This window comes from Bos grunniens, chromosome X (genome assembly GCF_055505025.1).
Source record: "Bos grunniens cultivar Pamir isolate PY7600 chromosome X, Bosgru_T2T1.0, whole genome shotgun sequence".
NCBI classification, from domain to species: Eukaryota; Metazoa; Chordata; class Mammalia; order Artiodactyla; family Bovidae; genus Bos; species Bos grunniens.
In genome coordinates, this window is record NC_141194.1 from 104,678,502 (window position 1) to 104,704,407 (window position 25,906).

Here is a 25,906-nt window from a genome sequence, read left to right on the forward strand (position 1 = left end):
AAACTCAAACAGAGGCTCTGTACCAACCTAGAGGGGTGGGATGGGGAGTGAGATGGTAGAGAGGTTCAAAAAGGAGGGGATATATGTATACTTATGGCTGATTCATGTTGAGGTTTGACAGAAAGCAACAAAATTCTGTAAAGCAATTATCCTTCAATTAGAAAAATAAATAAAAAGAACAGTCAATGAATACAGGTAAGTTTCTAGAAGCTGGAAAAATCAAGGAAGTATAATCTCATGTAGAACCTTAAGAAAGATACACAGCCCTGCAAATGCTTGGATCTTAGCCCAATGGGATTAGTATCAAGCTTCTACTCTACCCCTATATAAATGAACCAATGATGGTGTTGTGGACTAAATGTTTATTTCCTTAAAATTCATGTTCAGATCAGATCACATCAGTCGCTCAGTCGTGTCCGACTCTTTGCGATCCCATGAATTGCAGCACGCAAGGCCTCCCTGTTCATCACCAACTCCCGGAGTTCACTCAGACTCACGTCCATCGAGTCAGTGATGCCATCCAGCAATCTCATCCTCTGTCGTCCCCTTCTCCTCCTGCCCCCAATCCCTCCCAGCATCAGAGTCTTTTCCAATGAGTCAACTCTTCACATGAGGTGGCCAAAGTACTGGAGTTTCAGTTTTAGCATCATTCCTTCCAAAGAAATCCCAGGGCTGATCTCCTTCAGAATGGACTGGTTGGATCTCCTTGCAGTCATGTTAAAGCCTGTTAAAAGATAAGCTGAGACATACTAAAATTATTTAGAACCTGTCTGAGCAAAAATAAATTCAAATTGGGCAGCATCCAATGTAGAGGACTATTAGGTGCTCTGAGGAGCTGTACAAAATGAAAGACACAGGCAGATGGAGCAGAAATAAGGACATAATGCTAGTTATATTAGGAATGAAGCAGATTTATTATTGGAAGGATATATTTCTTTAGAGAATGATAGGGGTCTGTCAGGCAGGTAACTTAACTAGCACTGATCATGTGATTCCTGTGTTGTTTAGTTTAAGATTCTATTTCTGGGATAGCCAAAATTATAATTAATGTTAAGTTTTGGTTTGGTGTTATGGGGCTTAGTATAAGATGCTCCTTTTTTTTTTTTTTCAAGATAGTGGAAGAGTAAGATGTGAAGATGATCTTCCTCTACATAAATATATCAAAAATATATCTGCGTGTGGAACAACTCATACAGAACACCTACTGAACTCTGGAAGAAGACCCCAGACTTTTAAAAGAGCAAACTAATCTCTATACAATGGGGTAAAGCAAGAGAAATAAGGAAAAAAGGAGAAAGGAAATGGAACGGGACCTGTGTCTCTGGGAGGAAATTGTGAAGGAGGAAGTTTCCACACATTTGGAAAACCCCTCATGGGCAAGGGCAGGAACCTCAGAGGGAAATTCAGCAACAGGTGCATGGAGGACAAAGTGGAGAAAATTCGCTACACAGATCAATGCTGACCAGGACTTCCCAGCTTGAGATGCTTGTGTGCATGACCACCATGGTGGATGGTGGCTGTGTGTTGAGGCTCAGGCTTCAGAAGTCAGGCCCCAGGGAGAAGACTGGAGTTAACTGCTGTGAGAATACTCTGAGGAGTCTAGCATAACACAGCTGACAGGGTCCAGGGATAAGTCTGGGCCAGTCAGAGAGGGAAGAGATCATTGTCAAAGGGATGCTTTAACTCCATGCACACTCAGGCAGGACACTGACTTCAGGAGTGCCAGAGACAGGTTCAGTCTGTGACCTCAGAGGTGGGCAAGCTATCTGGCCACTGCCAAAGCCTTCACGAGTGCCAGAGGTGGGGGGCAAGATGCTACTGTAGTCCCTGACCACAGAGGTGGGCATGATTGTCACTGCAGCAGCCACCAAGCTGTGAGCAGTGGAATTCACTGCCCACACCTTGCTGGGAGCCTGTGCAGTTTGACACTACTGAGGGACCCACAACCTGGTGTCAATTACCCTGGGAGAGTGCATGAAGGCCTCAGGCTAGCAACTTTCAGCAATATTTTTGTATAAGACTACAAACCTTACCGTTAGCAGACAGGCTGCCCAAAGCCATATGAATTTCACAGACACCAAAAAATACTCTACTGGATGCATCACTTCCCTTCAGAGAGACAAGATCCAATTTCACCCACCAGAACACAGGTACCAGTCCCTCCCACCAGAAAACTCTCACAAGGCAATGGTCAAACCCCATCCACTGGGGAAAGACTCCACAAATAAAAGTAACTACAAGTTTACAGTCTGCAGAAAGGAAACCCCAAAGACAGTAAAGAAAATGGAAGGACAAAGAAACATGCACCAGTTGGAACATGGTAAAAACCTACAAGACAAATGAAGAGAAAATAGACAGTATACGTGAAAAAAATTTTTCAGAGTAAAGATAGTAAAGTTGATCAAAAATCTAGGAAATAAAATGGAGACAGAGATAAATGGAGTGTAGGCAGAGGTCAGAAAGATACAAGAGATTGTTAACAAGAATATAGAAGAAATAAAAAATAGATGATCAGCAATGAACAACACAATAACTAAGAAAGATTACAGGGGATCAATAGCAGAATAACTGAGGCAGAAGAATGGATATGTAAGCTGGAAGATATAATGATGGAAATAACCAAAGCAAAGCAGAATAAACAAAAAAAGAATTAAAAGGAATGAGGACTGTCTTAGAGACCTATGGGACAATGTTAAACATACCAATATTTGAATTATAGGAGTCTCAGAAGAATAAGTGTAAAAGAAAGAGAATGAGAAAGTCTTTGCAAAGATTGTAGTCAAAAACTTACCTAACTTGGGAAAGGAAACAGCCTCCTAAGTCCAGGAAGCCCAGAGAATACTAATATGTATATGTATATACACACACACACACATATATACATTGTCTACAAGAACCTCACTTCAGACCTAAGGACACGCACACACACTGAAAGTGAAGGGCTGGAAACAGGTATTCAGCACAAATGGAAATAAAAAGAAAGCAGAAACAGCAATACTTATATAGATAAGATACACTTTAAAAAAGAAGACTATTATAAGAGACAAGGAAGGACACTACATAATGATGAAGGGATCAATCCAAGTAGATATAACATTTTTAAATATATATGCACCCAACATAGGGGACATCAATACATAAGGGCCTCCCTGGTGGCTCAGATGGTAAAGAATCCACCTGCAATGTGGGAGACCTGGGTTTGATTCTGGGTTTAGAAGATCCTCTACAGGAGGGCATGGCAACCCACTCCAATATTCATGCCTGGAGAATCCCCTTGGACAGAGGAGCCTGGCAGGCTATAGTCCATTGAGTTGCAAAGAGTCAGACACAACTGAGCACAATGATTATAAAACAGGAAATTGACAGTAACACTGCAGAACTTTAACACTCCACTAGCAACAATGGACAGATCATCCAGACAGAAAATTAATAAGGAAATACAAGCCTGAATTAATACATTGGATCAGATGAACCTAACTTATATCTACAGGAAATTCCATCCAAAATCAGTAGAATTCATTTTTTTCCTCCAGTGCATATGCAACATTCTCCAGGATAGATCACATCCTGGGCCCAAGTCAAGTCTTTGTAAACTTAAGAAAATTGAAATTGTATCAAACATTATTTCTGATCACAATAGTATGAGATTAGGTATCAATTACCAGGAAAATAAACTGTCAAAACAGAAAAAACATGGAGGCTAAACAATACATTTCTAAGTAAGCAAGAAATCAGTGAAAATATCAAAGAAGAAATGTTAAAAATGTAGAAGAAATGTTAAAAATGTAGAAGCAAATGACAATGAAAATACGACCACACTAAAGCTTTGGGATGCAGTTAAACCCTTTTAAGAGGGAAGTTTATAACAATACAACCCTACCTCATGATACAAGAAAAACATCAAATACAAAGCCTAATCTTACAACTAAAGAAACTAGAAAGATAATAATAACAACAACAAAACACCCAAAGTTAGTAGAAGAAAACAAATCATACAGTTCAGAGCAAACATAAATGAAAAAGAAATGAAGGAAACAATAGCAAAGATCAGTAATACTAAAAGCTATTTTTTTTAAGATAAACAAAATAGACAAACTCTAAGGCAGACTCATCAAGAAATCAAGGGAGAAGGCTCAAATCAATAAAATTAAAAATGAAAAAGAAGTTACAAAAAACAATACAGAAATGCAAAGGTTCATAAGAGACTACTATGAGCAACTATATGGCAATTAAATGGACAAGCTGGAAGAAATGGACAAATTCTTAGAAAAGTATCACTGTCCAAAAATGAACCAGGAAAAAATAGGCAATATGATCAGAGCAGTCACAAGCACAGATATCAAAACCATGATCAAAAACATTCCAACAAGCAAAATCCTAGGACCAGATGTCTTCACAGGCAAATGGTATCAAACATTTACAGAATAGCTAACAACTATCCTGCTCAAACCCTTCCAGAAATTTGCAGAGGGAGAAAATCTCCCAAACTCATTCAATAAGGCCACCATCACCCTGATACCAAAACCAGACAAAGATATATAAAAAAAAAAAAAAAAGCAGGCCAATATCACTGATGAACACAAATACAAAAATCTTCAATGAAATTATTGCAAACAAAATCCAACAAAACATTAAAAGGATGATACACTATGATCAAGTGGGTTTTATCCAAGTGATGCAAGGATTCTCCCAAATATGCAAATCAATTAATGTGATATACCATATTAACAAACTGATAGTAGAAAGCCATATGATCGCATCAATAGATTCAGAGAAAATTTTCAACAAAATTCAACACCCATTTATGATAAAAACTCTATAGAAAATTGATATAAAAGAAGCCTACCCCATCATAATAAAGGCCATATATGACAAACCCATGGCAAACATTATTCTCAGTGGTGAAATATTGAGATAATGTATCTAAGATCAGGAACAAGATACTACTACTACTAAGTCGCTTCAGTCTCGTTCAACTCTGTGCAACCCCATAGACAGCAGCCCACCAGGCTCCACCATCCCTGGGATTCTCCAGGCAAGAACACTGGAATGGGTTGCCATTTCCTCCTCCAATGCATGAAAGTGAAAAATGAAAGTGAAGTCACTCAGTCATGTCCGACTCTTAGTGACCCCATGGACTGCAGGCTACCAGGCTCCTTCATCCATGGGATTTTCCAGGCAAGAGTACTGGAGTGGGTTGCCATTGCCTTCTCCAATACTACACATAGAAAACCCTGAAAATGCCACTAGCAAAATTCTAGAGCTAATCAATGAGTTTAGTAAAGTCACCTGATATGAAATTAATACACAGAAATAACTTGCATTCTTACATGTTAACAATGAAGCTTCATTAGAAGGATTTAAGGGAAAAGTTCCATTAATCATTGCAACAAAAAGAACAAAGTACTTAGGAATAAACCTACCTAAGTAGACAAAAGATCTGTATGCAGAAAACTACAAGATGTTGATGAAAGAAATCAAAGACAACACAAACAGATGGCGATATATACCATGTGTTTGGTTTGGACAAATTAATTTTGTGAAAATGGCTACACTACTCAAAGCAATCTACAGATTTAATGCAATCACTATCAAACTGCTAATGGTATTTTTCACAGAACTAGAACAAACCACTTCAAACTTTGTATGGAAACAAACAAAACAAACAAACAAAAAACCTGAATAGTGAAAGCAATCTTGAGAAAGAAAAACAGAGCTGGAAAAATCAACTTTCCTTACTTCAAAGTATACTAAAAAGCTACAGTCATCAAGACAGGGTGGTACTGGCACAAGGACAGAAATATAGACAAATGGAGCAAGATAGAAAGCCCAGAGAGAAACCCACACTAATATGGGCACTTTATCTTTGACAAAGGGGGCAAGAATATACAATGGAAACAAGACAACCTCTTCAATAAGTGTTGATGGGAAAACTGGACAGCTATATGTAAAAGAATGAAATTAGAACACTTCCTAACACCATACACAAAGATAAATTCAGAAAGGATTAAATACCTAGATATAAGACCAGAAACAATAAAACTCTTAGAGAAAACATAGGCAGAACACTCTATAACATAAATCACATCAAGGGGCTCTATGACCCACCTCCTACGAAGGTGGTGGAAATTATGAAACTTTATTGGCAAAGTGATATCTCTACTCTTTAATACGCTGTCTACATTTGTCATAGCTTTCCTTCTAAGGAGCAAGTTCCCTTTAATTTCATGGCTTCAATCACCATGCAGTGATTTTGGAGCTCAAGAAAAGAAAATCTGTCACTGTTTCCATTTTTGCCCCTTCTATTTGACATGAAGGGATGAGACCTGAAGGCATGACCTCAGTTCTCTTCAAATACATTTTGTAAGTTCCAGGTACAGCAAGACTATGAAAATTTGTAAGAAACACAATAACCAGCTCAGTTCAGTGTGTGAGACAGATTTCTATATGAGGGTGCATGTGGCATATTCGGTTGCTTCAGTCATGGCTGACTCTTTGTGACTGTATGGACTGTAGCCCACCAGGCTTCTCTGTACTTGTGATTCTGCAGGCAAGAATACTGGAGTAGATTGTCATGACTTCTTTCAGGAGATCTTCCTGACCTAGGGATTGAACCCACATCTCCTGCATTGCAGGCAGATTCTTTACTGCTGAGCCACCAGGGAAGCACCTATGTAGGAGTAGAACATTATTAAAAAAAACACACTTGCAAATAAAAATGCAAGACTAATTTCTATATGCTCTTTTTGTTTGTTTTTGTATTTAATTTTTATCCTTTTTACCAAAACATAGTTCATCAAATATATTATTTTAAGGTAATAGCATAGTGATTCAGTGTTTTTATAGAATATACTTTGATAAAAGTTATTGCAAAATAATGGCTAAATTCCCCCATGCTATACAATACATCATGTTATCTATTTTTAAATTCTTCATTACTTTTAATTGGAGGATAATGAATTTTCAATACAGTGATGGTTCTTAGTTTTTTTTTTTTTTAATGTTGAATTCAAAGCCAGCTTTTTCACTCTCCTCTATCACCCTCATTAATAGTCTCTTTAGTTCCTTTTCACTTTCTGCCATTAGAGTGGTATCATCTGTATATCTGAGTTTGTTGCTGTTTCTCCTGAAAATCTTGATTGCAGTTTGTGCTTCATCCAGCTTGGCATTTCTTACAATGTACTCTGCATGGAAGTTAAATAAGCAGGGTGACAATATACAGCCTCGATGTAATCCTTTCTCAATTTGGAACCAGTCAGTTGTTCTATGTCCAGTTCTAATTATTGCTTCTTGATCTGCATACATATTTCTCAGGAGACAAGTAAAGTGATCTGGTATTCCCATATATTTAGGAGTTTTCCACAGTTTCTTGTGATCCACAAAATCAAAGTCTTTAGCATTGTCAATGAAGCAGAAATAGATGTTTTTCTGAAATTGACTTACTTTTTCCTATTATTTAATGAACATTGGCACTTTGACCTGTGGTTCCTCTGCCTTTTGTAAACCAAGCTTATACATATGGAAGTTCTGGGTTCATACACTGCTGTGGCCTAGATTAAAGGTCTTATATCCTGAAAGATGAGCCTGGGAAAGTGCTGCACTCAATATGCCAGCAAATGTGGAAAACTCAGCAGTGGCCACAGGACTGGAAAAGATCAGTTTTCATTTCAATCCCAAAGAAAGGCAATGCCAAAGAATGCTCAAACTACCACACAATTGGACTCACCTCACACACAAGTAAAGTAAAGTTTAAAATTCTTGAAGCCAGGCTTCAGAAATACGTGAACCGTGAACTTTCAGATGTTCAAGCTGGTTTTAGAAAAGGCAGAGGAACCAGAGATCAAATTGCCAACATGCGCTGGATCATTGAAAGAGCAAGAGAGTTCCAGAAAAGCATCTGTTTCTACTTTATTGACTATGTCAAAGCCTTTGACTGTGTGGATCACAATAAATTATGGAAAATTCTGAAAGAGAATTGGCATACCAGACCACCTGACCTGCCTCTTGAGAAACCTGTATGTAGGTCAGGAAGCAACAGTTAGAACTGGACATGGAACAACAGACCGGTTCCAAATAAGAAAAAGAGTATGTCAAGGCTGTATATTGTCACTCTGCTTATTTAACTTACATGCAGAGTACATCATGAGAAACACTGGGCTGGAAGAAGCACAGGCTGGAATCAAGATTGCTGGGAGAAATATCAATAACTTCAGATAGGCAGATGACACCACCCTCATGGCACAAAGTGAAGAGGAACTAAAGAACCTCTTGAAAGTAAAAGAGAAGAGTGAAAAAGTTGGCTTAAAGCTCCACATTCAGAAAACTAAGATCATGGCATCCGGTCCCATCACTTCATGGCAAATAGATGGGGAACAGTGGAAACAGTGTCAGACTTTACTTTGGGGGGCTCCAAAATCACTGAAGATGGTGACTGCAGCCATGAAATTAAAAGACGCTTACTCCTTGGAAGGAAAGTTATGACCAACCTAGACAGCATATTAAAAAGCAGAGACATTACTTTGCCAACAAAGGTTCGTCTATTCAAGGCTATGGTTTTTCCTGTGGTCATGTATGGATGTGAGAACTCGACTGTGAAGAAAGCTGATCACCAAAGAATTAATGTTTTTGAACTGTGGTGTTGGAGAAGACTCTTGAAAGTCCCTTGGACTGCAAGGAGATCCAACTAGTCCATCCTAAAGGCGATCAGTCTTGCGTGTTCACTGGAAGGACTGATGCTGAAAGTGAAGCTCCAATACTTTGGCCACTTCATGCGAAGAGTTGACTCACAGTCGTTTAATGGAATTTTCTTCTCAGATGTGAAATAGATCAGCTGGAATTCCATCACCTCCACTAGCTTTGTTCTTAGTAATATTTCCTAAGGGCCACTTGACTTCACAGTCCAGAATGTCTAGCTCTAGGTGTGTGACCACACATCGTGGTTATCTGAGTTATTAAGACCTTTTTTGCATAGTCCTTCTGTGCACTTTTTGGAGAAAGAAATGGCAACCCACTCCAGTATTCTGGCCTGGAAAATCCCATGGAGTGAGGAGCCTGGTAGGCTACAGTCCATGGGGTCGCAAAGAGTTGGACACTACTGAGTGACTTCACTTTCTCTTTCACTTTCTGTGCACTTTAGCCACCTTTTCCTAATCTCTTCTGCTTTGGTTAGGTCCTTACTATTTATGTTTTGGTGTTTGTTTTTTTTTTAAGTCATGTCTGTTCTTGCATGAAATCCATTGATATCTCCAATTTTCTTGAAAAGATCTCTAGTCTTTCCCATTCTATTGTTTTCCTCTATTTATTTGCACTATTCATTTAGGAAGACTTTTTTTTTTTTTTATCTTAAGACCTTCTTATCTCTCCCTGCTATTCTCTGGATCTTTGCAATCATTTGGGTATATCTTTCCCTTTTTTCCTTGCGTTCTTTCTGTTGTTTCCTCAGCTATTTGTAAAGCCTCTGCAGACAACCACCTTGCCTTCTTAAATTTCTTTTTCTTTGGGATGGTTGTGGTCACTGCCTCCTGTACAATGTATCCTGTACAATTTTACAAACTGTCATCAATATTTATTCAGGAACTCTGTCTACCATATATAATTCCTTAATCTGTTTGTCACCTCCACTGTATAATCTAAGGGATTTGATTTACATCATCCCTGAATGGCCTTGTGTTTTCCCTACTTTCTTCAATTTAAGCCTGAATTTTGCAATAAGCAGCTCATGATCTGAGCAACAGTCAGCTCCCGGTCTTGATTTTGATGACTGTATAGAGTTTTCCCATCTTTGGCTGAAAATAATATAATCAATCTAATTTCAGTATTGATATCTGGTGACATTCATGTGTAGAGTTGTCTCTTGAGTTGTTGGAGCAGGATGTTTGCTATGACCAGTATGTTCTCTTGACAAATCTCTGCTATCCTTTGCACTGCTTCATTTTGTACTCCAAAGCCAAATTTACCTGTTACTCCAGGTATCCTTTGACTTCCTAATTTTACATTTCAATCCCCTATGATGAAAAGAACATTTTTTTTTTTTTTTTGGTGTTTGTTCTAGAACATCTTGTAGGTCATCATAGAGCTGTGCCATTCAACTTCAGCTTGTTTGGCATTTCTGTTTGGGGAATAGACTCGTATTACTCTGATGTTGAATGGTTTGCCTTAGAAATGAATCAAGATCATTCTGTCATTTTTGAGATTGTACCCAAGTACCACATTTCAGACTCTTTTGTTGACTACATGGGTTATTCCATTCATTCTAAGGAGTTCTTGCCCATAGTAGTAGATATAATTGTCACCTGAATTAAAATTGCCTATTCCCATCCATTTTAGTTTACTGATTCCAAATATGCCAATGCTCACACTTGCCATTTCCTTACCTTAATTTCTGGACCTAACATTCTCATTTTCTATGCAAAATTGTTCTTTACAACATCAGACTCTATTTTCATCATCAGACACATCCACAACTGAGCATCATTTCTGCTTTGGCCCAGCTGCTTCATTCTTTCTGGAGATTTTAGTAATTGCTCTCCACTCTTCCCCAGTAGCATATTCAACACCTTCTGACCTGAGGGGACTCATCTTCTGGTGTCACATCTTTTTGCCTTTTCATTATGTTCATGGGGTTCTCACAGCAAGAATACTGGAGTGGTTTGCCATTCTCTCCCCCAGTGGATCACCTTTTGACAGAACCCTTCACTATGACCTGTCTTTCTTGGGTGATCTGAGAAATATGGCTCATAGCTTCATAGAATTACATAATCCCCTTCAACATGACAAGGCTCTGATCCACTTAGGTGAATGGTTTTAAGCATGGATCTAAGCAACAGTAATCAATGAGCCATTTTAGCATCCATTGATTATTATTGCTTAAATCCATTCTTTTATTACAGTTTGCAAACTCATGATGCTTCTAATACTAGAATTCAATCTGATTCATTACTTGAAATTTTGTAAAGATATATGAATATATATATATATACAGTGCTTGGATTACCTTCTGAGTTGGACTTTATACAGAAAATGTTGAATAAATGTGAGCACATTTCCCATCATATAAAATTTTTAAGCATAGCTGAAATTATTCCAGATGTAATTAAAAGAGAAGATGCTTGAAATCATTAAGAACTCCTGAATTTGACTATATTTGATATGCTTCAATCAATTATAGGAATTTTATGATGAAATTATTTAATTCTTGTCCAAAGGAACTCACTTAAAATATCTCTTGATCTTTTTGATATTACTACAGTTGTTTTTCCATTTCTATGCTTTATGATATATCAAGTATTCCAGTATTGTCATAAATATTTACTTGCTTATTTTAAGTATTTGCCTTTTTTTTTAAGGATTCTGGTTTCTTTTTAACAGTAAATGATACTCAGAAATTATGATGTGGACGTGAGAAGAACTTGTTGCTAATACTTTTATCTTTATTCCTAGGCTTTTCCCAAGGAACACCTGAGAAATGTATATTTTTACAATATAAAAATAAATCACATATTCATGCTAGCATTTCTATTTTAAATTTAACCATACAATAGATTTCCTAAGATTTTATTTTATACTTAAATCTCCATTTTCTTGTGCTGAAAATACTGACACTTATCATTAATATAACCTTATTTAGTTTTAGTCGACAATATACTTGTGATAATCCAAAAATAAGAACACAAGGTGGGAGGAAGGATGAATTAGGAGTTTGACATTAGCAGATACAAACTACTATGTATAAAATAGAAAACCAACAGGGTCTAATCTGTAACACAGGAAACTTTATTCAAGATCTCATAACAAAACATAATGAAAAAGATCATGGAAAGGAATATATATATATATATATATATATATATATATATATATATATATATGTCTTAACTAGGGCTTCCCTGGTGGCTCAGATGGTAAAGAATCTGCCAGCAATGTGGGAGGCCTGTGTTCGATCCCTGGGTTGGGAAGATCCGCTGGAAGAGGGCATGGGCATGGTAACCTACTCTAGTATTCTTGCCTGGAGAAGCTCCACAGACAGAGAAGCCTGCTGAGCTACAGTCCATGGGGTCACAAAGAACCATACATGACTCTCTCATGTATGTGTATATATATATATATATATATATATATGCATGCATATATATATATATACACACACACTCATGTATGTTTGTGCATGTGTGTGTGTGTGTGTGTGTGTATCAATCATTTTGCTGTACTCCAGAAACTAACATGACAACATTAAAAATACTTATAATGAATTTAACAAAACACTTTTTAAGTAAAAAACAAAAATTGTTGACGTTAAATTAGAACTAAAGAAGTATGTAGATCTTTTCTATGAATTGGAAGACATGATATTGTTAAGACGGCAATAATTCTTGAATAGAGCTAAAGCATCAATACAATTCCTATCAAAATCTCAGCTGTTTCATTTTTTTAACTGAAATGATAGTACAAAAATTTACATGGAAATTCAATGGACCCGAAATAGATAAAACAATTTAAAAAAAAAACAGATTGGTAAGAATTATAATTTCTAATATCAAAACTTCCTGCAAAACCACAGCAGCCATGATGCTATGGTGATGATATAATTGAAAAGAAATGAGAAGTCAGAAGTAAATTTAATTACTTACTTACTAAGTTTCCAAGATACTTCATTGTGGGGGGAAAGCCTAATCAAAAATGTGCAAAATATTTGAGTGGACACTTGACCAAAATATAAATATCTGTGCTTAGCCGCTTAATCGTGTCCAACTCTTTGGGACCACATGGACTGTAGCCGGCCAGGCTCCTCCATCCATGGCGCTTCTCCAGGCAAGAGTACTGGAATGGGTTGCCATGCCCTCCTCCAGGGGATCTCCCAACCCAGGGATTGAACCCAGGCCTCCGCATTGCAGGCAGATTATAGTCTGAGCCACCACAATAGTCTGAGCCACCACGAAAGACCTAGTTAAGACATTAAAATGCAATGATACCACTAGTCATGATGGAAATATAAGTTATAACCAAAATGAAACGGCACTTCATACCCATTAGAATGGCTCTAACACATAAGACAGAGATATATGGCAAGACCAATACAATATTGAAAGTTAAAAAATAAAATAAAATTAAAACAAAAACATGTTGACAAGAATATGGAGAAAGAAAATCTTCATATATTCCTGGAAGAACTATAAATGGCACAGTAACTTTGGGAAATATTTGAATTTTTTGTTAACAAATTAAACATAAAATTAACATACTACACATAATATTCAAAAAATACTCAAAAACACTCAAAAACACCATCACTTCAGTTCAGTTCAGTGACTCAGTCGTGTCCGATTCTTTGCGACCCCATGAATTGCAGCACGCCAGGCCTCCCTGTCCATCACCAACTCCCGGAGTTCACTCAGACTCACGTCCATCCAGTCAGTGATGCCATCCAGCCATCTCATCCTCTGTCGTCCGCTTCTCCTCCTGCCCCCAATCCCTCCCAGCATCAGAGTCTTTTCCAATGAGTCAACTCTTCGCATGAGGTGGCCAAAGTACTGGAGTTTCAGCTTTAGCATTATTCCTTCCAAAGAAATCCCAGGGCTGATCTCCTTCAGAATAGACTGGTTGGATCTCCTTGCAGTCCAAGGGACTCTCAAGAGTCTTCTCCAACACTACAGTCCCAAAGCATCAATTCTTCGGCGCTCAGCTTTCTTCACAGTCCAACTCTCACATCCATACATGACCACAGGAAAAACCATAGCCTTGAATAGACGGACCTTTGTTGGCAAAGTAATGTCTCTGCTTTTCAATATGCTATCTAGGTTGGTCATAACTTTCCTTCCAAGGAGTAAGCATCTTTTAATTTCATGGCTGCAGTCACCATCTGCAGTGACTTTGGAGCCCAGAAAAATAAAGTCTGATACTGTTTCCACTGCTTCCCCATCTATTTCCCATGAAGTGATGGGACCGGATGCCATGTTCTTTCTTTTCTGAATGTTGACCTTTAAGCCAACTTTTTCACTCTCCTCTTTCACTTTCATCAAGAGGCTTTTGAGTTCCTCTTCACTTTCTGCCATAAGGGTGGTGTCATCTGTATATCTGAGGTTATTGATATTTCTCCTGGCAATCTTGATTCCAGCTTGTGTTTCTTCCAGTCCAGTGTGTTTCATGATGTACTCTGCATATAAGTTAAATAAGCAGGGTGACAATATATAGCCTTGACATACTCCTTTTCCTATTTGGAACCAGTCTGTTGTTCCATGTCTAGTTCTAACTGTTGCTTCCTGACCTACATGCAGGTTTCGCAAGAGGCAGGTCAGGTGGTCTGGTATTCCCATCTCTTTCAGAATTTCCCACAGTTTACTGTGATCCACACAGTCAAATGCTTTGGCATAGTCAATAAAGCAGAAATAGATGCTTTTCTGGAACTCTCTTGCTTTTTCCATGATCCAGCAGATGTTGACAATTTGATCTCTGGTCCTCTGCCTTTTCTAAAACCAGCTTGGACATCTGGAAGTTCATGTTTCATGTATTGCTGAAGCCTGGCTTGGAGAATTTTGCGTATTACTTTACTAGCATGTGAGATGAGTGCAATTGTGTGGTAGTAGTTTGAGCATTCTTTGGCATTGCCTTTCTTTGGGATTGGAATGAAAACTGACCTTTTCCAGTCCTGTGGCCACTGATGAGTTTTCCAAATTTGCTGGCATATTGAGTGCAGCACTTTCACAGCATCATCTTTCAGGATTTGAAATAGCTCAACTGGAATTCCATCACCTCCACTAGCTTTGTTCCTAGTGATGCTTCCTAAGGCCCACTTGACTTCACATTCCAGGATGTCTGGCTCTAGGTCAGTGATCACACCATTGTGATTATCTGGGACGTGAAGATCTTTTTTGTACAGTTCTTCTGTGTGTTCTTGCCACCTCTTCTTAATATCTTCTGCTTCTGTTAGGTCCATACCATTTCTGTCCTTTATTGAGCCCATCTTTGCATGAAATGTTCCCTTGGTATCTCTAATTTTCTCAAAAATATCTCTAGTCTTTCCCATTCTGTTGTTTTCCTCTATTTCTTTGCATTGATCACTGAGCAAGGCTTTCTTTTCTCTTCTTGCTATTCTTTGGAACTCTGCATTTAGATGCTTATATCTTTCCGTTTCTCCTTTGCTTTTCACTTCTCTTCTTTTCACAGCTATTTGTAAGGCCTCCCCAGACAGCCATTTTGCTTTTTTGCATTTCTTTTCCATGGGGATGGTCTTGATCCCTGTCTCCTGTACAATGTCAAGAACTTCATTCCATAGTTCATCAGGCAGTCTGTCTATCAGAACAAGACCCTTAAATCTATTTCTCACTTCCACTGTATAATCATAAGGGATTTGATTTAGGTCATACCTGAATGGTCTAGTGGTTTTCCTTACTTTGTTCAATTTAAGTCTGAATTTGGCAATAAGGATTTCATGATCTGAGCCACAGTCAGCTCCTGGTCTTGTTTTTGTTGACTGTATAGAGCTTCTCCATCTTCGGCTGCAAAGAATATAATCAGTCTGATTTCAGTGTTGACCATCTAGTGATGTCCATGTGTAGAGTCTTCTCTTGTGTTGTTGGAAGAGGGTGTTTGCTATGACCAGTGCCTTTTCTTGGCAAAACTCTATTAGTCTTTGCCCTGCTTCATTCCGTATTCCAAGGCCAAATTTCCCTGTTACTCCAGGTGTTTCTTGACTTCCTACCTTTGCATTCCATCCCCTATAATGAAAAGGACATCTTTTTTGGGTGTTAGTTCTAAAAGGTCTTGTAGGTCTTCATATAACCATTCAACTTCAGCTTCTTCAGCATTACTGGTTGGGGCATAGACTTGAATTACTGTGATGAATGGTTTGCCTTGAATGAACAGAGATCATTCTGTCATTTTTGAGATTGCATCCAAGTACTGCATTTCAGATTCTTATGTTGACCATGATGGCTACTCCATTTCTTCTGAGGTATTCCTGCCCGCAGTAGAAGATATAATGGTCATCTGAGTTAAATTCACCCATTGCAGTCCATTTTAGTTCGCTGTTTCCTAGAATGTCAACATTCAGTCTTGCCATCTCTTGTTTGACCACTTCCAATTTGCCTTGATTCATGGACCTGACATTCCAGGTTCCTATGCAATATTGCTCTTTACGGCATCGGACCTTGCTTCTATCACCAGTCACATCCACAGCTGGGTATTCTTTTTGCTTTGGCTCCATCCCTTCATTCTTTCTGGAGTTATTTCTCCACTGATCTCCAATAGCATATTGGGCACCTGCTGACCTGGGGAGTTCCTCTTTCAGTATCCTATCAATTTGCCTTTTCATACTGTTCATGGGGATCTCAAGGCAAGAATACTGAAGTGGTTTGCCATTCCCTTCTCCAGTGGGCCACATTCTGTCAAATCTCTCCACCATGACCCGCCTGTCTTGGGTTGCCCCACGGGCATGGCTTAGTTTCACTGAGTTAGACAAGGCTGTGGTCCTAGTGTGATTAGATTGACGAGTTTTCTGTGAGTATGGTTTCAGTGTGTCTGCCTTCTGATGCCCTCTTGCAACACCTACCATCTTACTTGGGTTTCTCTTACCTTGGGCATGGATTATCTCTTCATGGCTGCTCCAGCAAAGCACAGCCATTGCTCCTTACCTTGGACGAGGGGTATCTCCTCACCACCGCCCTTCCTGACCTTCAACATGGGATAGCTCCTCTGGGCCCTCCTGCACCAGCCCAGCCACCACTCCTTGGACGTGGGGTTAGTCCTCCCAGCCGCCGCCCCTGGTCTCCACACGCCGCCCACCCGCATGTGTTTGCAAGCCTTTCTTTGGAAGGTCCGAGTTAGCTTCTACAACGGGAGAACTTCAGATCTGCCCAGAGGCCCAATATTGCAGAGTCACAGCCGAGATGCTGCTCTGCGCTGGGCGAGCCTCGCCAAGACATTCCTAGCTTCTAGCGTGACTGCTCAGGCAGGAGAAGGCTGCGGGAGTGTGGGAGACCTAACTGGTGCCTTACTGGCCTCAGCTCCACTCTTGCCTTCCCTTTGGACCTAGGGTCCAGGCCTACTTGGAGAGGGGTTAGGGTCTGCGTGTGTCCAAACTGCCAAGGCCTCCAGCAATGAGAGCTCTGTCAGAGGGAAGGGAAGCGCACCTGGATGGATTCTCAAGCTGTTGCTTGGCCGCCCAGACTCAGCGGCCGCACAGAGAGAATCAGGTTCCCAGTGCCCCTGGGCTGGGGATGGGGCTCCACAGCCAGAGTGTTCCTCCATTCTCGGCAAGAAAGTGCCTGACAGACTTCACTTCCCTAGAGCTCTCCTCCAGAGCAGAGACGTGTGGATGTGGTTTGGGCCTTCCCCCATGTGTTCGGGCTCCGTAGCACAGCCCCAGCTCAGGGGAACCGGCCCCTGAGCAAAGACCTCCAGGAAGCGCTTTGTGCCCAGGCCTGGAAGCCGAGTTTACAGCACGCAGGGAAGAGAGCCTCCTTTGGGGGAGAAAAGGCAGCCCGCTGGTGGGTGCTTGCAAGCCTTTATTTGGAAGGACCGAGTTAGCTTCCACAACGGCAGAGCTCCAGATCTGCTCAGAGGCCCGATATTGCAGAGTCATGGCTGAGATGCTGCTCTGCCCTGGACGAGCCTCGCCAAGACATTTCTAGCTTCTAGCGTGACTGCCCGAGAAGGACCAGGCTGCGGGAGTGTGTGAGACGTGACTGGCACCTGACTGGCCTCAGCTCCGCTCTTGCCTTCTCTTTCGACCTAGGAGCCAGACCTTCTTGGAGAAGGCTTAGGGTCCGGTGGTTTCCAAACAGCCAAGGCCTCCAGCAATGAGAGCTCTGTCAGAGGGAAGGGAAGCTCAACTGGATGGATTCTCAAGCTGTTGCTTGGCTGCCCAGACTCAGCACCACTCGGAGAGAATCAGGCTCCCAGTGCCCCTGGGTTGGGGATGGGGCTCCACAGCCAGAGTGTTCCTCCATTCGTGCCAAGAAAGCGCCTTATAGACTTCACTTCCCTAGAGCTCTCCTCCACAGCAGAGATGTGTGGATGTGGTTTGGGCCTTCCCCCGTGTGTTTGGGCTCCGTAGCACAGCCCCAGCTCAGGGGAACCAGCCCCTGAGCAAAGACCTCCAGGAAGCACTTTGCTGCCCAGGCCTGGAAGCCCAGTTCACATCACGTGGGGAAGTGAGCCTCCTTTGGGGGAGAAGAGGCAGCCCGCTGGTGGGTGCTTGCAAGCCTTTATTTGGAAGGACCAAGTTAGCTTCCACTAGGGCATAACTCCAGATCTGCTCAGAGGCCCGATATTCCAGAGTCCCATCCGAGATACTGCTCTGCCTCCTAGAGATCGAATCCCCGGGCAGATTGAGGCATGACAACCTCTCGAGGACCAGATCCCTAGGCAGGTCAAGGCGTGATGACCTCCTGGGACCCCCGAACTGTAGTTGGGCATCCCCAAGATCTCCAGTGTGACCAGTACTGGGTAGGATTAGGGGGTTGGATATTATAGAGTATTTATCTCCCAAGGCCAGCTATTTTCTGGTTGTCTCTCCAGAAGATTGTAGAGGCAACCTTGTGGGTCTGGGTGGGGCTCAGGAAAAGAGCATGAAACAGGAGGGAAGGGGGCAGAGCTGAACCTTTGAAAGAATGACAAAGCACAAGGGTATCAGATCAGATCAGATCAGATCAGTCGCTCAGTCGTGTCCGACTCTTTGCAACCCCATGAATCGCAGCACGCCAGGGCTCCCTGTCCATCACCAACTCCCGGATTTCACTCAGACTCACATCCATCGAGTCAGTGATGCCATCCAGCCATCTCATCCTCTGTCGTCCCCTTCTCCTCTTTCCCCCAATCCCTCCCAGCAACAGAGTCTTTTCCAATGAGTCAACTCTTCGCATGAGGTGGCCAAAGTACTGGAGTTTCAGCTTTAGCAGCATTCCTTCAAAAGCAATCCCAGTGCTGATCTCCTTCAGAATGAACTGGTTGGATCTCCTTGCAGTCCAAGGGACTCTCAACAGTCTTCTCCAAAACCACAGTTCAAAAGCATCAGTGCTTCAGTGCTCAGCCTTCTTCACAGTCCAACTCTCACATCCATACATGACCACAGGAAAAACCATAGCCTTGACTAGACGGACTTTTGTTGGCAAAGTAATGTCTCTGCTTTTCAATATGCTATCTAGGTTGGTCATAACTTTCCTTCCAAGGAGTAAGCATCTTTTAATTTCATGGCTGCAGGCACCATCTGCAGTGATTTTGGAGCCCAGAAAAGTAAAGTCTGACACTGTTTCCACTGTTTCCCCATCTATTTCCCATGAAGTGATGGGACCGGATGCCATGATCTTCGTTTTCTGAAGGTTGAGCTTTAAGCCAACTTTTTCACTCTCCTCTTTCACTTTCATCAAGAGGCTTTTGAGTTCCTCTTCACTTTCTGCCATAAGGGTGGTGTCATCTGCATATCTGAGGTTATTGATATTTCTCCTGGCAATCTTGATTCCAGCTTGTGTTTCTTCCAGTCCAGCGTTTCTCATGATGTACTCTGCATATAAGTTAAATAAACAGGGTGACAATATACAGCCTTGACATACTCCTTTTCCTATTTGGAACCAGTCTGTTGTTCCATGTCCAGTTCTAACTGTTCCTTCCTGACCTGCATACAAATTTCTCAAGAGGCAGATCAGGTGGTCTGGTATTCCCATCTCTTTAAGAATTTCCCACAGTTTATTGTGATCCACACAGTCAAATGCTTTGGCATAGTCAATAAAGCAGAAATAGATGCTTTTCTGGAACTCTCTTGCTTTTTCCATGATCCAGCGGATGTTGACAATTTGATCTCTGGTTCCTCTGCCTTTTTGAAAACCAGCTTGAGGTAAACCAATTAAAATCAATTGGGTCCAAGATGACAAGTCAAATTCAAGTAAACCTTAATCCCCAATCTATAAGCCAACAGACACACCCAGAAGTGGCAGGACAGCTCCAAGGCGTGGTCAGTAGTGGGAGGAGTGGCTGCTTCCCCAATGTCTGGGATGATCATCCCACTCTTTAACATATTAATTCCACCCCCTCACAAAACATAGCCAGGCCTAATTCCATGGCCCCAGCCCTTGCCCTCGGCAATGGTTCACACCCTGAAGAGTGGCTTCTCTCCATCTGGATCCTAACAAATCCACCTCTTATCACTTTGTCTCTCAATGAATTTTTGCAATGAGACATCAGAGCCTGAGTGTCATTAGTTTTGGTCGGGCTTGAGTCCCGAAAGAGAGCTGAAGGACAGGAGGAAAAAGCAGTGGGAAAAACGTGCCAAGGAATCCCCTTCATAGCCCACCAGAAATTTTGCTAAATATCTGATCGGTGCTCACAGTTTCATTGGTCTGATCCTTGGCACAGAGAAGACAAAGGGCAGAAGATCCCCCACCGGCTTGCGTAACAGCTACTGGGGCTCAGCAGATAGCACCTTTGGGACTTGCTGAGGAGTAGCCTCTCCAGAGTCCCTAATTGTGCCCCTCGCCGCCCGCCTGTTCGCGGGAGGTTCGAGGAAACAAGAAACGAGAGATTGTAAACATCCCTCCAGCCATAGGAGCGAGGACCGCTTACCTTAACCGGAGGTCTTCTGGAATCTGAGACTGGGCCGAATGAGCTTTCTGCTGAGTTCTTTTTTCGCTGTCCCAGTTTCCAGCACGATGGGCCTTCCCCTGCGCTGGGTTTCTTCGCCTTCTCCTTCTAGCGTGGGAGCTTCGCTGAGTTGGGCTCCTGCTGTGCTTGGCCTCTTCCTCACAGAGGTTGTTTCAGCCAGGTTAAACCCGAGTCACGTCACCATAGATGTCACGCGAGTGTATGTTCCTCAGTTCTTTGTCTCATCACAACAAAGATTTGGAGTGACGGACATTAAAGCCCTCGGAGCATCACAGCTCTCGAGTCTTGGACAAACCTTGTTATAGCTCTTAGGCAAATCAGTGTTACAGCTCTATTTTATTTAGAAGATAGCAGGAGAATCCATCCTCGAAGCCAACCCAAAAACTTGAAGAGAAGATAGTGGAGGAGTGAGTGGGGGAGGGGGAGAGAGAGAGAGAGAGGGAGAGGGAGAGAGAGAGAAAGAGCGCATGCACGTGGGAGAGAGAGAGAGCGAGAAAGCACTTTGGCTCCTCCTTTAATATGTTTTTTCCTCCACCTGGGCCTGCCCTATGCAAATTGGGCTTAGCCAGGAGTGCTGTTTGTTCTACCTGAAGTCTTCACTCTGGTCCTTGGACCTTCCTTTGACCTTCCTTTGTTATATTTTTGTGGGCTTTTCCCTTCCTTGTCTTTTAGCCACCGCCATTTTGGACTCCTTTTCCCTATTCTACCTACCTAACAGTAAAGAATCTGCCTACCAATACAGGGAACACAGGTTCAATCCCTGGTCCTAGAAGATTCCACATGCCCAGGGCAACTAAGCCCCTGAACAACTATTGAAGTTTGCAAGCTCCAGAGCCCAAGTTCTGCAACCAGAGAAAGAACTGCCATGAGAAGTCATGGCACGGCAACTAGAGGGTAGCCTCTGCTCACTACAACTAGACAAACTAGCAATAAAGACCCAGCATAGTCAAAAATAATTTAATGTAAAAAAAAAAAAAGGACAGTTCTTTGAAGAAATGACTGAGACTAGGGGAGAGACTATAAATATATGAGCCAGGGTAATCTTAAATTATGAGAAAGTAAAGAAAGTAAAGACAACTATCAAGCTGTCCAAACTGATAAAAATGAATGATTACACAGTTTTATCTGTATATACTAGCAAATAACAATCTGAAAAGGAATTTAAAAAAACAATTCCCTTTCAATAATGTCAACATTAATAAAATACTTTGCCATGGATGTAATGAGGATGATAAGACTGGCACACTGGAAATTATACACAATTGCTGAAAAATACCCTAAATACATGTACAGATATTCCATAGTGATGGAAAGACTTAAGTTGGCAATACCATGGAATGTATCTTCAATCTGAAATGAAGATTCAATATGAATTACAAAAGGCTTAAAGGTTGTTGCTAAACCACAAAACATGCCAGGATTCTTGGCCTCCAGAGGAGAAGAGTTCAATCCAGGGCCAGTGACGAAGCTTGATCACTCAGAGGTTTTGTGTTATAAAGTTTTATTAAAGTATAAAAAAGATAGAGAAATCTGCTGACATAGACATCAGAAGGGGGAAGAAAGAGTACCCCCTGCTAGTCTTTAGCCAGATGTTATACAGCCACTAGCAGTCTGCTAATTAAAGAAAGACAATGTCTCAGAGAATGGCACCAGGCCCCTCACCAGCAACATGCATTGAGATAACGTTGGCAGCAGGTGAGTCATCCTGTTAGGGGAAGCACACTGATTGAAACCGCCCACCCTGGCCAGGCACCATAGTAACTATTTGCATGAGTTGTTTTATGACAGGAGATCCTGATAAGGAATATAAAACTAATAAGCCACCACCAACCAGAAGAGTTCAAGAAAGGTCAAAAGGAGACACCGCATGTCCGTCCACTTCCCAGAATCCCTCTCGCTAGCATCCATCTTGGCTGAGCGATGCATGCACCAACAGGAAAGACTCTGAATTAGAATGATTGGTCAAAGACCAGCCAGAAACTAATCCCATCACCATAAAACCCGACATTGCGAGCCACGCGGCAGAGCAGTTCTCCTGGGTTCCATTACCCTACCGCTCTCCACCCGGGTGCCCTTTCCCAATAAAGTCTCTTGCTTTGTCAGCACATGTGTCTCCTCGGACAATTCATTTCCGAGTGTTAGACAAGAGCCCAGTTTCAGGCCCTGGAAGGGGTCCACCTTCCTGCAACAATCCCGAGCGATAAAATGATTGACATGAATCTTGAAGAGAGGCAGATTTCCAAGTAAATATATAGTTTTATTAACATAGATTAGGAGAACAAGGTATGAGTAAAACATACTGGTTTGTCAAGTCAGTTCTGAGCCTTTAGGGGCAACCGACCTGAAGACAGAGTCTTGGGTAAATACATAGTACATTAACATAGCTTAAGACAAACATTTCCATAAGAAAAGTGCATTGCTTAGCTCAAGGTCTGAGAAAAGTTAAATTCAGGTGGAGCCAGGAGTGGTCATGGCAACACAGAATTTTCAGAGAAACCTCCTTTTAAATTTGTATCGAGATGGAGAAAAATTGCAACACTAGTTTCTTTCCTCCTGCCTCTTAAGAGAGAGATAAAAAAACGTCTGACACTTGTAGCCTATTTTCTCTGTCTGGAGACCCCTGGCCTTCCTGCCTGTTACCCTCTCCAGGCCTGTAGGAAGCAATACACAAGCTGACCCTAACATACACGTGGAAAGACAAGGGACTCCAAGAAGCCAAAACAATCACATGAGTCTGCAGTTCAAACGTTCTCTGGTATGCTGTGCTAAGTCGATTCAGTCACGTCTGACTGTCAGAGCCCACCAGGCTCCTCTGTCCATGGGAATTTTCCAGGCAAGAATACTGGAGTGGGTTGCTGTGCCCTCCTCCAGGGGATCTTCCCAATCCAGGGATCGAATTCCTGCATTGGTACATAGGTTCTTTACCACTAGCACCACCTGGGGCAAAAGTGCCTAAATGGAGATCAGGGAAACCCAGATAGGAGAAGGGACTCAGAGACAAGTAAGTGAGGGAAGGAGATTCTTAGCCACATTCAGAGAAGCCCAGTAGGTAGTTCTGCAGGTGGAAGAGGAGGAGGAAGCAGGCTGGAGCTGTGTAGAAGATGAAAGAGGGAACTAAAGCAGGGGCCCCCAACCTCTAGGATCTAATGCCTGATGATCTGAGGTGGAGCTGATCAAATAATAGAAATAAGTGTTTAGTCACTCAGCCATGTCCAACCCTTTTGTGATCCTATGGACTGTAGCCCACAAGACTCCTCAGTCCATTGAATTCTTCAGGCAAGAATACTGGAGTGGGCTGTCATTTCCTTCTCCAGGAGATCTTCCCGACCCAGGGATTGAACCCGGGTCTCCTGCACTGCAGGTAGACTACCAACTGAGCCACCAGGGAACATAAAGAGTGCACAATAAATGGACTGCACTTGAAACATCCCAAAACTTTCCCCTACCCCTGTCAAAAAATTGTCTTCCAAAAAAATTCCCGAGGTCAAGGAAGGAACTTCAAGTGTACTCAGCTGTCCCAGGTTGCTGGCTTAGGGATATGCTGAAGCAAGGGTGTCCCAAGAGGTAGACCCTCCCTTGCGTGGGGTCCTCAATAGACCTCCGATAGCCTTGGTGATGATTGGGGAGATTTGTTTCATTTTTTTTTAATATCCTTGTGGGATAAACTTAAAACTTAGCAATTGTTACAGCCTTCCTAAGAAAAAATGTTCTGTCTTTACTGATCCATGAAGTACCAACTATGATGATCACTGTTCTAATATACCTCATAGTGTTGCTGACACTATGGATATAACTGTGTGAAATTGAACTTGTTCAATAAAAATGATGAAGCATCTGCCCTGTGGCCAGCACTTTCCAAGGGTTGGGGAGGAAATGAAATACTCCATAAGATGCACAGCTGGTAGGCACATTCTTTTAAAAAGGCTTTTACATTTCCACCAATAGTTTATTCTCAATGTCAACACTTGCCAATCAGTGACCATGCTGGGTAGGAAGCTCATTAAAACCCAGGAGCCAGGGTTCCTGGAAGGATATCCCATTCTCCCTTAGACAGTCCTCCACCCTCTCCGGGTCTGTTTCCTCATCTGTAAAATCATGGACAACTGACTATAATTCATTCCCGGAACCCAAGTCTATTGAGAGGGATGGGAAATATTACTCCAAGGCCTGGATGATAGACCAGATTTAAAGAAAAATATGTCATTGCTGCTTTTCAGTCAAACAGAAAAATACAATGAAGGAAGGAGTCCCTGGTCCTAAGGGATTTGCCTAGGGGTCTAGTCTGGAAAGTTCTTACACATCAGGAGATGACTCCGAGCTGGATTTCCACAAACAAGAACATCCATGCAAAGGACAAGCCTGCAGGGCTCTGTGCCCATCAGCCACAGGAAGAGACTGCCTCCCTACAGCCAGCAGCATTTACAAGTGACCTCCTAAGGCCTTCACCAAACTACAGGAGCACCTCTGGGCTTTCTGTTTCCCTCACTTTTCTGACTCTTTTCTTTAAAAAAAAAACCCACACATTTCTTCATAGAATGTCACAGTGTAAGGAAAATAGGCCTTCAATTTTTAGACTTCAATTTTCAAAAAAAACTTGGAGCTTTTTTTTTTTTTTAATTAAAGTGCCACATAATTTAAAATTTTTACATGTTCTATTTATTCAGTTCTAAAACACCACACTTATCACACAGGGTCCCCATGGAAAGGCCCCCTCTCAGCAAGACAGCCACAGATTCCACCATGAAAGGGCAGCAAGGTGCCCTCCTCCCTTCTTTTCTTCCTGGGTGTCTACCAGGTGTTTAAATCCATGCACCCTACTACGTTTCTAGGGTGTAATTCGTGGACCCTTCCCTTTCCCATCCCAGCAGGTGGTCAAGGGCCTGCTGGGCTGCAAAGTGCCAGAAGCAGGGCTGGGCCAGCTGGCCAGAGTAAGGGTTATGAAGTCCCTGCAGGTGAAATCACCAGGCAGGATAAATCCCTTGGACTTCCAGCAGGCACTAGGCTGCTTGGGAAAACCGTGCAGGTGTGAGCTTTATGCGAAGGGGTAAAGCAGTAAAGGCCTTGATCCCAAAGGCAAGGCCTTTCTGCAACCGCCAGGTTAGGGGGCTCCGAGACTGTGCCAACAAAGAGGGCAGAATACGTGGTTCCCTGCTCCACTGAGTCCCAGTTCCCTTACCTGTGGTCCGCACCTCTCTGCTCTGCTCACTGGATGCCGATCTATGGGGACCCAGAAGTGCACGAAATGGGCTGTTCCCAGCCACAGTGGCGACCCCTGAGAGCACAACCAGGACCCTCCCACCCCAGACGCACCGCTCGG

At 42.0% G+C, this 25,906-nt stretch overlaps 1 long non-coding RNA gene across 2 annotated transcripts; it reads right to left on the bottom strand.

Annotated features, from left to right (window-relative positions):
* Positions 1 to 342: 342 nt before the first annotated feature.
* LOC147340984 (uncharacterized) lies at positions 343 to 21,438 on the bottom strand. Of its 2 annotated transcripts, none has more exons than XR_015159427.1 (2): positions 20,551 to 21,438; positions 343 to 724 (listed from the first exon to the last, which is right to left on the bottom strand). It is a non-coding gene; the product is annotated as an uncharacterized LOC147340984 (long non-coding RNA). The 2 variants fall into 2 exon arrangements; XR_015159426.1 differs by having other exon boundaries at positions 343 to 739.
* Positions 21,439 to 25,906: the final 4,468 nt, after the last annotated feature.